Raw genomic sequence first — 14414 nt, 5'->3', positions numbered from 1 at the left:
ATAACGCAGATCCTTCACGGTAGGGGAAAACTACCTACATTTTAAAGTGAAGTAGTATGTAGGCAAACACCAACGAACAATATTTTTGTAAACAAACAACTCGTAACATAAACATTTCAATGGCAGTTATAAACCAGCTGTTAGTTAAACCAGCATTGAAAATACTTTAAATTGCTAGCGTCGGCTGCTAGACTTAAAAAAAATTGAAACTTAATTTCTAAAAAACTAAAACCCTAAACTAAAATTATGGCTTCGACATTCCCTAGTTCTCAAATAGTATATTTCATTACTAGGACCGAAAGTGGCATTTTCCGTCGCGCGCTCAAGTTTTTGTGTGAGGCGAAGCCGAGTATGTGAGAGGTATTTTCACGTACGAGGCGAAGCCGAGGACGGGAATAATGGAGCAAGTGCCGGATAATAACTTTCGGTACGAGTTATGAACGATACTTTTCATCACGACGCAAAAATACACTAACACAGAATAGCAGACCTAAGTAATATTACATTTATTTTATTTCTCAATTAATTTGATTGAACATCAAAATAAAATAAAATAAAATTTTCTAAAAGGAAACCTACGTATATTTCTCAATACATTTGGTTTAAATATCAAAATAAAAGAATAAAACAACTTCGAACAATACATCCAGCTGATTCAAATCATTAAACTAAACCAGAACAAAACACTAGCGCTTAGTGAATAAATAGAAAACTAATTGAGAGCGAGGGAAAGTGAATTTAGAGCGAGGGAAAATCAGCTGATCGATTTTCCCTCGCCCTAAATTAGAGCTTGGGAAACGACTACTTTCATTGATGACAGCTGTTATCGAAAGTAGTTACTTTCGTTACGGAGTGATGAAAATTATCTTTCTTTCAACAGAAAAATCATGAAAATCCGTCAAGTGGTTGATTCAGAATCGTGAAATAAAAAAACCCTGTTTCGTTTTAACATTATAGATAGATACACCGGGTCACATGTTGAGGTTGTGGATTCGGATATGCCAAATTGGAGTGGGACTTGGGATTGAAACCGAAGGGTGGAACGGAAGGGAGAATGGAGAGGCATAGAGGAATAGAAACATAGTACATACAATACTGTATCAACACTTATTGTAAGGAAGAGATATTTATTCGATTTTGACATCTTGAAGTAATTTTTCCAGGTTATTTCTTCACAACTTTAACCCCTATTTGCAGTTATTAGAGCTAAGTGACACATACCAGTATAAAGAACAACTCTTTCTAAAACTTTTAGACTAGTTCGCTTACATACTTGTACAAAGTTCTGAAGTGGAATTAGGGTTAGTTTTTCTGATCAAACAGACATGGGCCACAATGAAACACTTGATATTGGGCCACAGTGGAACACCTACATAGGTTTTGTAAAACAGATCAGAAAAATCTGTTTTCCTTTCATTATCAATTTTAAAATATATGGTACATAATTTGATGTATGCGTGAAAGGTTGTTCTATAAGTACATTTATCTTCTGAAGCTGTTAAGCAAACAAATAAAAAAAACAAAAAATTGTTTTGTAATTTTTTTCCATTTTGGCCCACCCTCCCTATAAATTGATGCCATAACTCAATATCCATAGGCACAACAAATGCAATAATTTATTACTTTTGTCAAAAATATATCAGAAACTGATAACTGAAAATCATATTTTTTTCATATTCCTTAACATTATATCAAATCGTCATTTTGTTAAAGTTACTGTAGTTACAAAAGTGGTGATCTATTTTAAGCCCGGTTAATTACACATACAACTGTACACTGTCGCCAATTGCTTGATTGGAATAAACAGTCGGCATTTAGCATGAGCACAGTCGAATCTATGTTAGGCCTACTAGCAGTACAAATGGTAAGTTGTCGTCTGCTAAACAAGTGCCGGTGTGTTAAGTGTCATCTAGTGTCTGTGTAGTAGCAGTCTTTTAGTACCGTTAAATGTTTTAAATTCCGTCAATGTTTAAAGCAAGAATAAAATCTCACCTCGAAGTTTTAGCCTAGGTTTTCGAAGCTAAACACTGTTTTATATAACAAGTTTTTAAAGTTTCTTTTATGAAAACTGAAACTATTTAGACCTATGTTTTGCAATACTGTAGCAAGATTGTCAGTGGAGTCTCCTCAATCCCTTTTGTTTAACACCAAAATTAATCAAGGTTCAGAAAAATCGTAAATCCCTGTGATGTTGCTTGCGTTTGCTTTGTTATTATAACCAACCCTGTAATGATGTGGTTACGGGTCGAGCTTTGAGCTGTGCGTGACGTTTTTCATGGCCAGTGGAATATCACTTCACCAGTTCACCGTACTGTGCGTGTGCGTGTGCGTGTGCGTGCGCCACGCAGGTGCAGGTACAACATTGTAGCTTGTAGCGCCGCAGGTAAGTGAGATGTTTACAGCTAGTTCAATCCACGTCTCTGCTGCTAACAATAAACGACTGTCAAGTGGGAAAGTAAACAGTAACGTTTTTTGGAAAATTGATATCGTCTTGAATTGCTTGTAATTTATTCGTGTTCCCGGATCCATCGGCCAACCTGAGCTTGACAAAGTGTAGGCCTATTTTAGTATAAATTTGAAATAAAAACTTCACCAATATTTTCAGAATTTTTAATTTCATGAGGCCTTTCGTCAGCTATGATGGCATCATCAGACAGCATAGCTGGCAAAAGGCCTCATGAAATTAAAAATTCTGAAAATATTGGTGATTTTTTTATTTCAAATTTATATTCATTCCAATATTACCAGTTTTTCTTGAAGACTATTTTAGTATGGGTACTATTTGCATGTGGTTATAACAGACGAGTACGGTAGTTTTGTTTTGTGTATTACGGCGAAAAGATTTCCAATGCGATCCTGATGGCATTTAGTTATTTGTGTAAGTGGGCAAATGCAGTTTGCACTCGTGTTACACATTATATGTTTCCTACGGTTACTATATATAATAATCAATCTATAAATAATTAGTCTTTCAAACACTGTACAACACGTTTTTAGGTTAGGTTAAAATTGGACCTTGATACAACCCGATAGATGGTTTACAAAAATTCCTGAACTAATATCATTGTTTAGTACAGAATTTTTTACGCAAGCAAAATTACAAGTATACAGAGCCACTGTTTACAGACTAAAGAAGTTCATAAGTTGGCAGTCCTTCTTCCTGTACCGGTACTTACTACAGTAGTTAGATTATACATTTTAGGGTCTACGCGGTTTAGTGTAAAATTGTGAATTATATTCAACGTGTTTTTCTCACAAACGAAAACGCAACCCATGCCATGCTTTTGTTGAGATTGCAAAAGTCAGTATGGAAAATATGTATTATTGATCTTTCAGTTTTATACAACCTGTAATTGTTCGGTAGGCCTATTATTTATTAGGCACGGTACTGGAAGCAAATATAAAAACTTAATTGCAAACATTTCCGGCATAAAATCGATGATTTACCGTTTATGTATTCGTATTCTTCTACAATACATTATCTTTAAGCCAGTGAAAACACCATGTTGAGTTTAATTCGCAATAAATTCCCAGTTTATAACACTAAACTGTGTCTATGCCAATGGTAAAATGCATACCAGTTGATCGACAATGAAGTGAAGGAAGGCCTGCCAAAATATGAGCTTCTATTGTTCCTAAACAGTGAATATCTGTACTTCTAATTTGGGTTGGGTTGCGTCTAGAAAAACCTTTAGATTACTCTGTTAAATCTGAGGATATTAATTTCTTAGAAACTTGTCACATAAGCATCGTCACAACGAATCAGGACAAATTGGACCTTTTACCATAGATAAAAGGAGTAAAGAGTATAGAGTATGTCTACTTCTTTTAATCTATGCTTTTACCGTTTCCTATTCACGTTTTGAGAGCGTGAATAACAAGGTACCATGTAAATATGTAGGTGTGTGCACCGAGCGAAAACGCAGCGTCAACATAGTAATATGACGAGGTAGACAGAAGTTGCTCAAAATGTCAACAGCGACAAATACTTACTAAGAACACAGGCGGATCAATAGTTCAATAGTTGTGCAGGCGGACAATGGATATATGTTGTCAATTTACCAAGAATTGAGTCCGCAATGGATCAAATCGCTTTGACTTCAATTTGTTAAACTTGCGTTGTAACTCAAATACTCAATTGTTGTTTCGAAGTTACGTTATATTTTAAATGATTTACTTATGTAAATGTCACACGGAAGGTGCGATTTACATTTAAAGCTGGTTAGATAAGATACATATTGTATACCAGCTGTCCTTGAGGATCGCCGGTTCGATCCCGATATAATTCAGTAACTTTTCGATGGTTTAGCCTAAAACTGGGCCCTAGCTGTACTTGGTCGTGGAACTTTTAAATTGCACTGGCTAAAGAATACAGGGGATCTTAATCAGTAAAAACTACTCACATGGCACATGCAACGATACTGTTAATACTGTTCTATGAAATGTAAAGAACTACGGCACATGTCATTTCACTTTAGGACTACACTACAAGACTCGCTTTTGGCTCGCTGGGGGCTCCGCCCCCAGGCCCCTTAGCTGTTAGTCGTAATTTGGAAATTTAGGAAGGGGTGAGAGGCCATCACCAAGAAGCCGGGGAAGTTTCAAGTCCGTAGCACACCTAGAAGTGGTCTATATAGCACTCACAGCATTTCTCAAGTCTCTGTCATATTTTAAGTGAACGGTCCTGATACCAAAGTCAGAAACTTTCAATGTTATTTCCCATAGGAATAACATAATGGGGGGAGATATTGTTAAATCGTCCCATCCTCCTTTCTTTTGATTAACAATACACTCAGTTGCATCCCAATGTCAGTGTCGGGATTATATCAGCTCGTGTTCACCCTTTGATAACAAAATTAGAAGAGACAAGTATTTGTTCGTTGTACAGTATGATTAAATTATTGGAGCTTCGTATTTATTTACCTCTACTCTTGGCTGAAGAGGGTATATTTTGACCCTGTTTAAAAAGACTTCCGATCATAGTAAGAAAACCACGTATCATCTCACTCCATTCCAAAATCACCCTGTTTTTAGCGAATTTCCCATATAGGGAATAAGCTATTACCGTAGTACTCATGGTAAGACCTGGACGCGGGACAAATTTTTTTTTCGTTTTGAGGTCCCTAGAGACCAAAAACACCATCCGTGTAAATTCATATATATATATATATATATATATATGTCCGTCAGCACGATAACTCGAACAAAAATGATCCGATTTTGATGAAATTTGGTACAAACGTGTAAACCTACGTTTATTCGAACGAGTTCGCGATCCAGCATGATCGGACCATGGGAACGGGTGTTTACGGGGGGTTTTATGGGGTAAAAATAGGTTTTTCCCATTTTTGACCCAAAAAACATAAAATTTAGCAATTTATTTCCAAACCATTTTGTAGAGCTTAAAAAAACAAATAATTTAGTATATTGAAGCTTTATTATGCGCCTAATGGTTACAGAGAAAATTCCAAAAAATTGTAAATTTAAAATTCCCATGTTATTCTTATGGAGAATAAGTAAACTGTTGTAGTTTGCTTGTTTATGAACATATTTTGATCAAATTTGGAAAATGTTAATATTTCTTACTAACTATTAACATTTTACAAAAAAAAACAGTTTTACCCTCCCTGATGCAGCACACCTAAGTACTTGCTAATTCTATTTAAATCGGGAAAAAATGTTATATTTTTAAGTAGACATTTCAGTGTAAATGCAATCAGTCAAATGGAAATTCGCTTAGTCTGCAGGTTTGCTGCGGCGGGGGTATTACAAATTTTTATTAGTCATGTAATTTCCTTTATGTCTAAAATTAATAATAAAATAACGTCAGGCCAGAACTAAATTACTCTATCCAAACTCAATTAACAACAAACCTTCAAACTAACTAACTAGACCTAGACCCTCCAGCGGTACAATGACCGAATCAGGTCGCTGTGTCAGTGGTGTGACAGCCACGTGCTCTACATACCCACTTGGGAGATGAGATCGATGTTGGAAGTGGGCGTGAACACGGGCAGGGGGTGGGTTTACGGTTATTGATGTTTGGCCGGAGATGATGATACATAACGTCTAGACTTACGAGAAACTGAAAATTAAAAAAAATTATTCATAATGTTTGTATTAGGAAAATTTAATTTTACGTTACTCTACAGATTAAATTAAATTGTGTAAAATTATTTTCACCTACTTGAAATCGTCAGTGGTAAATGATTTACCTCCGCCTCGAGTTTGTTAGCTATTTTGTTATTGGCGTTTCCTATATCAGTGACCTTGGCCCCACGGCGACATGCGCGTGGAGATTTATTTATTTTAGGCACTCGAGTGCCAGAGAGATGGGCAGTAATTATTGGGACCGGGGGGCGAATACGCATGTACATTTTGTATCGAGCGGTGAACGGCTCTATCACCTGTTGACCCGGGCCGTAACCACGTGAACGCGCCAGGATAGTTATTTCGGGAATGGCCTACCAGCGCCAGCCACCACCACTACCGCGCTACAGCTGTGCTGTACAGCCGACAGCGGCGGTGGCGGCGGCAGTCTCTACTCTCTAGATTGTGATTGTGCGGTTAGAGAGTTAAGACGGAGGAGTGTATTTCGCGGTTATAGCGACGGTTGACGGGTGGTTAACCTGGCTGCTGGCTGAATCTTAGCTCAGCTGACTCTATAACCTTGATGATCAGCTGTGAGTTTTGTCGCTGTCGCTGTGTGTTAGTGTGCTGTGCGGTGCGATTGCGAGATACTACCGAGCTTCCGTCACGAACGTGTTACGTGTAAATTCTAACATCTGCCATTTTGATTTATATAGCTATCAAGTGCGCGTTCCGTTTTCAGGGTATTTTGTTCTCGCCTTGTCGATAAAATCCACCAACGGATGGCAACACAAACGTGAGTTGGTGACCTGTCTTGGAATTTATGTTTTATTACGCTGTAATTAAATTAGTGTAATGTGAGTGTGGTAATTGATTAGAAATATTAATTATACTAGAGTTGGAGGTAAACTAATCAATACTGCCATTGATTGTTATGTATTTATTATGAACGAAGAAAATAGCTCCACAAAATACAACAATGATGTGTTAGTGTGTGTAATGAGTTATCCACTTGACCTATTCAAATTCAAGGCCTCGATATCAAAGGTTTCTCTCTAAACACTGTGACGTCACTCAGGTTTAATTTGGCCGACCATTTAAGATATGCGTTTTCCCTGTTGAATAACACATTGTTGTGGTTATATCTGGCTATTGAAAAAAAATATTTGGTACTAATTGATGGTTGATCGGCAAACCTGTTAGTGGATAATGGATAGGTGAAATCGGCTTGTGGCGATTGCTAGTTCCAGTTTGGCCGGTTTAGTTGAGGGTTCCAATATCTTGGAAAGCTTGTCCTTGATAAAATGATACATTGCCCAACACTAAGATTACGAGTATTTTTAAAGTAGTTTATTCTTTATTAACAAAATTGTTAATTTGAGAACCACACCGTATATTCCACACAATTAGTAATGGTTGGTAAAGTACTATTCAAAAGTCAATGGTGAAATGATAAATAATCTGGCATTGTTATACATTCCTGTTTACATGCACTAATTATGACAAATGTAATTTGATTTTATTAAAATATTGAAAATATTGATATATTATTATTATTATAAACCAAAATATAATACTGTTCTCTAACAGTGATGTCAAAACGACTGCTCACAAGATTTATAGTTTATAACTTTTTAAATATACCTACTACTATTCCTGCCTCAAAAACATTTTTTGTATTATACAGAGGCCACATATTTTACAGCGTGCTGCGGCGGTTATGTTAGGTTGGGTTATCTATCATATATGTTTGTAGGACTTTCCTCTTGTTTTGTTATGAATCAAACGATACCTTAATCCTTCTTTTTTTTACCAAAGTACCTATTTTTTTAGAGTTCATAGGTACCGTAGTTATTTAATGTACAAAGTATGTAACTATTGTGTGTATAATAATTTATGTAACTTAATACCTTAAACAAACATAGCCTGGTGTTATTTAACAAATTTATATAATTTATGATATTTTAAGTTATATTATCTACATTTTTGAAACATGGAATATCGATCTGATTGAACTCTCATTGTAGCCAAAATTTGTAAATAATGACCTCATGCCTCGCCTAAAGAGGCCCTAATTATTTTCTCTAACTTAAAAATATACGGGACACCTTTATTATACATACACAGGACGGTTGTCTTTCTTCTTCAGTTTATTTTATGTCAATTGTTAAAATGTATCTTGTTATTGTCAGCCTGGTGAGAACAACAGATTTATAGTTAATTTCAACTTTATTTTGTTTTCCTTTATTGTGAGTTTTTAATGTACCCTACAATAATTATGAATAATGTACAATGCATTGTATATAATTTGAATTGAGAAAATGGACATAATATTTTATTTTATTCTAAATGAAAACATTGGATTGTTTGTTCATTGACACTGGTTTTGAATAAAAACAAAAGTATAACAGTAGTATCTATTATTATAGCTCTACGTTTATGGTGTAAGTAATAAGATACTGTAATAGATTGATTGATTGTAACAGGGGAGGACTCATGGTCCAAGCACGTCAACCGGAGCTTATTGTGCATTCTACTGCAATAAGTGGACCAATCTCTTTTAAAATCTTTAAACAGATTGTTATGCACCTATGGAGCCTGTACTCTGTAAACCACTGACAAGTATTCTTTGGCTTCTCTCCCTCACATTTGTAAGGCAGCCCATTTATATAATTTATTTGAGTGGTTAAAGTGCTAACACAATCCAACATCAAGTGATCAAGTGCCTAACAATCAAAACGTCACTGGTTCGATCCTCAGAAAATCCAGTAGCTTATGATAGTTTTCAACTGGATCCAGTTGTTCCTGATCAATGGGCTTTAAACAAATCATCCTGGCTAATGGCACAGCTGATCTTAGTATAGTCAACAACAAAGCTATAAAAGTCATCTCATGCCATTCTACACTCATCCTTCACTCATATATTTTGGTTAAAATACACACCTAGGTCTCGTCCCCAACTCAATTGATAATTGATAGTTAATTAACTAAAAATAATTAATAATCAATTAATGATTATGTATCACAAGAATTATAGAAGATAAATATTTTTATCCTAATGTTAAATTAAATATGGGAAGCAGGATCAATAACAACTCTTGGTGCCATGATAGAAAAATAACACTCCTTTTGACAACTAATGATACAAAAAGAGTTAAGTACAATATTGAATACCCATTGTTGCATAACATAGATGATAAAAATGAAATATATAAAATTATATACATCGGTAAAACAGTATGTTTTGCTGTCTTACAAGAATCACCTCTGTAAGTAAATATTTATCAATAATTTATTTAGAATTTTCAAATAGGAATTTTAGATTGGCCTAAATGAAATTCAATTGGTTTTGGTTTTGTTTGTTTGTTGTTTTTTCCTGCTAAATGTTGCATCAATTTAAATGGAGACAGTGAAAGGAACTGGAGAATCTAATTTATGTTTTTACATGGACGTTGGCTCACCATTTTCATGTCCCAAAAAATTGTTCCACAATCAAAAGTACCCTAATGTAATTAAATAATTACAATCGTCTCTAAATCTGAAGGTCCCTGGTTCAGTTCCATCGAGATTTATTCTGGACCCAGATTTGTGATTGGGCTAGTAATTAATGTTGCTATCAAACTAAAGGTCCACAGATGGTAATAAGACCAGGGGTTCTCTTAGAAATAAAAAAACGTAAACTGCCAGTGGTGTAGATAAATACAAAGTAGTAAATAAACTAACAACTGATTAGCCATTATTTACACAAAAAGCGAAAATACACAGTTTTTACTTGGTTAGCTGACTCAGATGTAAAAAATATAATCAGAATCTGCGAACATAACTCTTAATAAGCGACAGAAAATACCCTCTGACAGGTAGGGTTTACCAATATTGTCATGCAGTATTCTCTTAGGTCTGATTCTGTCAGGCATTGTCTCTCCAGACAGGAGATACCTGTTAGGGTTATTAAATGACGCGCAATGATGTGGATATGGAACATTTTATTGTCTATTATAGTTACTACACAACAGCACACACATGAAGTAACGAGGACATTACATAACCTCACAACCGACTCCGGACATAGGAAGAATAATACATTCATTCTTAGAAGAAGAAGAAGTCATATAGGCCTAAGTTACAAAGACACTTGATAGCCTAAAGATTGGAGCATGTACTATATGACAAGAATATAAATTTATCCTCTCTAACACCACCCCTTAAATTTATATTCAGCAAAATATGAAAAACACACAGAAAAATTTACTAGGCCCCTAAACATGTTTCATTTTTGCTAGGTTTATGCATTTCAGAAAAGAATATGTTAGGCCCTAAACTAACTATGCCTAACAATTCCAAAATGTTGTACACAACTCTCATGTTTAACTTTTGTTAGGGGCTTGGTCAGAACATCTGCTAACATTTCTTCAGAAGGTAGATACTTAATACAAACAACCCCTGATTCAACATGTTGTCTCAAAAAATGATACCTAATATCTATGTGCTTTGATCTAGCATTAGTTACAAAATTCTTTGTCAACTGAATAGCACCTTTGTTGTCACAATATACATCAAATGGGTTCAGAGCATTTTTTGGATCAATTTCTAAGATTAACTGTCTTAACCATAACAATTCTTGAACTGTAAATGACAATGCCATATACTCTGCCTCACAAGTGGACAATGCTACTGTTCTCTGTTTTTTGCTGAACCAAGATATTAAACTACCAGAACATTTTAACAAACAACCTGTAACAGAATATCTTTCATTTATTTTGTTTCCCCAATCTGCATCACAATAGGCTATTACATTTTTATTCTCTTCCCTTGAAAATTCCAATTTAAAATTAACAGACCCTTTTAAGTACCTAAAAATTCTTTTAACTGCTAACCAGTGTACCTTACTGTAAGAGTTATTGAATCTACTTAATAAGTTGGTAGCAAAAGAAATGTCTGGTCTTGTTATTTGTGACAAATACAGTAAACTACCGATAGCTTCTTGGTATGGAACACTCACCATGTCCGTCTCTTCGTCACTTACTGTCGTGAAGTCCAAGCCTGGATCAAGTGGAGTAGTTACTGGCTTCGCTTCGCTCATACCGAATCTCTGTAGCACTTTCTTGGTGTAGTCTTCTTGAGAGATCCAAATTTTTCCAGCTTCTCTATTTCGAGTGATGGTCATGCCGAGACAATGGTTGACAGGTCCAAGGTCTTTCATATCGAAGTGAGTCTTGAGAGTACTCTTCGTCTTTTCCATGGATTTCTTGTTGTTCGAGAAGAACAGCATGTCATCGACATATAGAGCAATAACTTGTAGGTTATTTCCTTGTCTTGAATAGTAAACACACGGATCAGCTTGAGATCTCGTAAAGTTCAATCCAGATAGCACTTCGTCTATTTTTCTGTTCCAATTTCTTCCAGCTTGCTTCAATCCGTAGACGGCTTTCTTCAATTTCCAAACGTTTCCATCCTTTGAAGTAGCGATCTCTTTGGGTGGTATGACATAGACGTCTTCATGAAGATCTCCGTACAAGTACGCTGTTGTCACATCCATGTGATCTATCTCCAAATCTTCTTTGGCTGCCAAGGATATGAGGTATCGTATGGATGAATATTTCACCACAGGTGAGAACGTTTCTTCGTAATTTATCCCTTTTATCTGGCTACATCCTTTGATTACCAGTCTCGCCTTGAGAGTTTCTTCTTGGTTTTCACATGCGGGCTTAATTTTTAGTACCCATTTAGTTTTCAATGGTTTTACACCTATAGGTAGGCTAGTTTCTTCAAAGGTTTTGTTTTTTATCAAGGAGTGTATTTCTTTGTCAATACTTTGTTGCCACTGTTTTGATCTTTCACCACTTAGGGCTTCTTCTATGGTGATTTCTGTATCGTCATTTTTTTCACTGTAGTATATTACATGATCAGGCCAAGTTTTCGGTTTCTTCTGTCTAGCAGATCGTCGTGGTGCTTCACTTGGTACGTCTTCATTTTCAAAACCAAGAAAATCTTCATCATCAGTAGCTTCATCTTCATTTGGGATATTATCTTCTGCATGATGTTCGTTCTCTTCAGATCCATCTTCACTTGACTCGATTTGTGCTGAAAGGTTTACGTTGTTCTCCTGAACTTGCTTATTTAACTTTTGACTGGTCTCAGGATCCTCTTCTTTTTGGTTTTCCAAAAATATTACATCCCTAGAGATTGTAATCTTGTTCGTCTTAGGGTCGAGAAGTCGATATCCCTTTGTTGATGCACAGTAGCCTACAAAAATAAATTTTAGTGACTTTGGGTCCCATTTCTTTCTTTGCGTTTTTGGTATCTGTACCATGGCGTTGCATCCGAATACTCTCAGGTGAGCTAGACTGGGCTTTCTCCCATGCCATATCTCATAAGGTGTTTTATCTCCAAGGATTGCTGAAGGCGAGCGGTTTGTTAAGTACACAGCTGAAGAAATAGCCTCAGCCCAATATATTTTAGGCAAGTTTGCATCAAACAACATTGTTCGAGCTTTTTCAACTAATGTTCTATTGGCTCGCTCCGCGACTCCATTTTGTTGAGGGGAGTAGGGAGTCGTAAGTTGGTGAACAATTCCTTCAGAAGAAAGATAGTTCTTCATTTCTTCATTGACGTATTCGCCACCATTATCCGATCTGATTTTCTTTATTTTCGCTCCCGTTTGTTTCTCGACCATGGCTTTGAAACTTTTGAAGATTTTTGTCACCTCAGATTTTTCTTTGAGAAAATACACATACATGAGTCTTGAGAAGTCATCAATGAATGTCAAGAAGTATCTTCGTCCGCCGACAGATGCAGTTTCCATAGGTCCACAGAGATCTGTATGTACAAGGTCTAGAATATTTTCAGAGTACATTTTGCTCCGTTTGAAAGGTAAACGTGTCTGTTTTCCCATTATGCAAAGCTCGCATGGATCTTCCACTACAATATTGTCGTCTAAGCCTGTGGATATTTTAGACAGCTTTAACATACCTTTCCGGTTCAGATGGCCTAATCTACGATGCCATAAAATACCTTTATTCTCAGAATAAAAACAGTTTTTTATTTCTGTTGTATTCATACAATAAATTCCATTTTTTAGATGAGCTGTTGCAACTAAATTACCTGTCTCATTATTATGAACATAACCCCCACTTTTGTCAAAGGTTACAGTGTGTCCCTTCTTAACTATCTTACTCACTGATAGTAGGTTAACTGCCGAACTTGGTATGTGAAAAACATCATTGGCTTCTACGTCTACAACTTCACTACCATTATATAGCTCAAGATCTACAGTGCCAGAACTAACTGCAACTAGATCTGAACCATCTGCTGAAACTATTGTACAGCTATTTGGTTTTAGATTGCTAAGCTTATTTACATCGTTTGTAATGTGCGTGGACGCACATGAATCCAAGTACCATAAACCTTCATTATGGGTACGCCGATGACTGTCTACAGCCAGAAAAGCATTTTTCTTACTTGTATCATGGCTATTTTCATGTTTGTACTCATTAGGCCTACTTTTATTGGGCCTATCTGAGAATCTAGATTCATTAGGTCTAAACCTACTGTTTTGGTTAGGCCTATTAGATTTATTGTTACTACCATTTGATTGAGGGCAATTCTTAGCTAGATGGTTAGGCTTATTGCACCTAAAACATTTTAGCGGTGTTGACTTATTGGACCTAAACTGTTTATTGGCATAAAGAGCAGATTCGCCGGTCCAGTCCTCGGATTTCACATCCTGAAGGAGTTTTACTTTGATAGAATCACCAGTGATAGGTGTTCCCGAATTTTCTAATGCCATGATCATCGGTTTGTAGTGATCAGGCAAACCTGCGAGTAGCAAGGTACCAATCCACTCCTCACTAACATTAAATTTCATTTCATTTAACTTAAAAGCTGTTGTTATGATTCTATCACAATAATCATCAATAGACTTACATTTTTCAAGCGTGGTTGTGACTAAGGTTTTTAGTAGGCCAACTTTCCTTGTTAAGCCAGAATCCTCAAAGGCCTTTTCCAGGGCGTTCCAAGCTTCTGCAGCCGTTCTAGTGTCTCTGATGTGAGAATAATTAATCTTATCCACAAATAAAACTATTCTTGAATGGGCTTTCTTGTCTTTTTTCTTCCAGTTATCACTGATGGGGTCCGGTGGGGTTTCCTCTATGACATCCCAAAGGTCATCATGTACGAGATAGGCCTTCATTGCAAATTTCCAAGTTGAGAAGTTTTCCCTCCCCTGCAGTTTTTCAACAATAGGTAGACCTGAAGAAGCACTCATTTTTTGTCGGTACTGTCTTCAGAACAAAGAACAAAAGTCTCACGTAGTCGCACACGGCACA

The 14414-nt window shown here is 36.1% G+C and overlaps 1 protein-coding gene across 1 annotated transcript in view; it reads left to right on the top strand.

Moving 5' to 3' along the window:
* The first annotated feature begins 6387 nt into the window (after nucleotides 1–6387).
* Nucleotides 6388–14414, top strand: part of LOC128982083 (protein C-ets-2-like) — a 43168-nt gene continuing 35141 nt past the window's right edge. The window contains exon 1 of the mRNA XM_054401125.1: nucleotides 6388–6886. The gene's annotated coding sequence lies outside the window, so the exon portion shown is untranslated. The remainder of the gene's footprint in view (nucleotides 6887–14414) is intronic.

Source organism: Macrosteles quadrilineatus, unplaced genomic scaffold (genome assembly GCF_028750875.1).
Source record: "Macrosteles quadrilineatus isolate MER2022 unplaced genomic scaffold, UCM_ALF_1.0 Scaffold_105__1_contigs__length_354404, whole genome shotgun sequence".
NCBI lineage: Eukaryota > Metazoa > Arthropoda > Insecta > Hemiptera > Cicadellidae > Macrosteles > Macrosteles quadrilineatus.
This window is presented reverse-complemented; position numbering and strand designations above follow the sequence as displayed.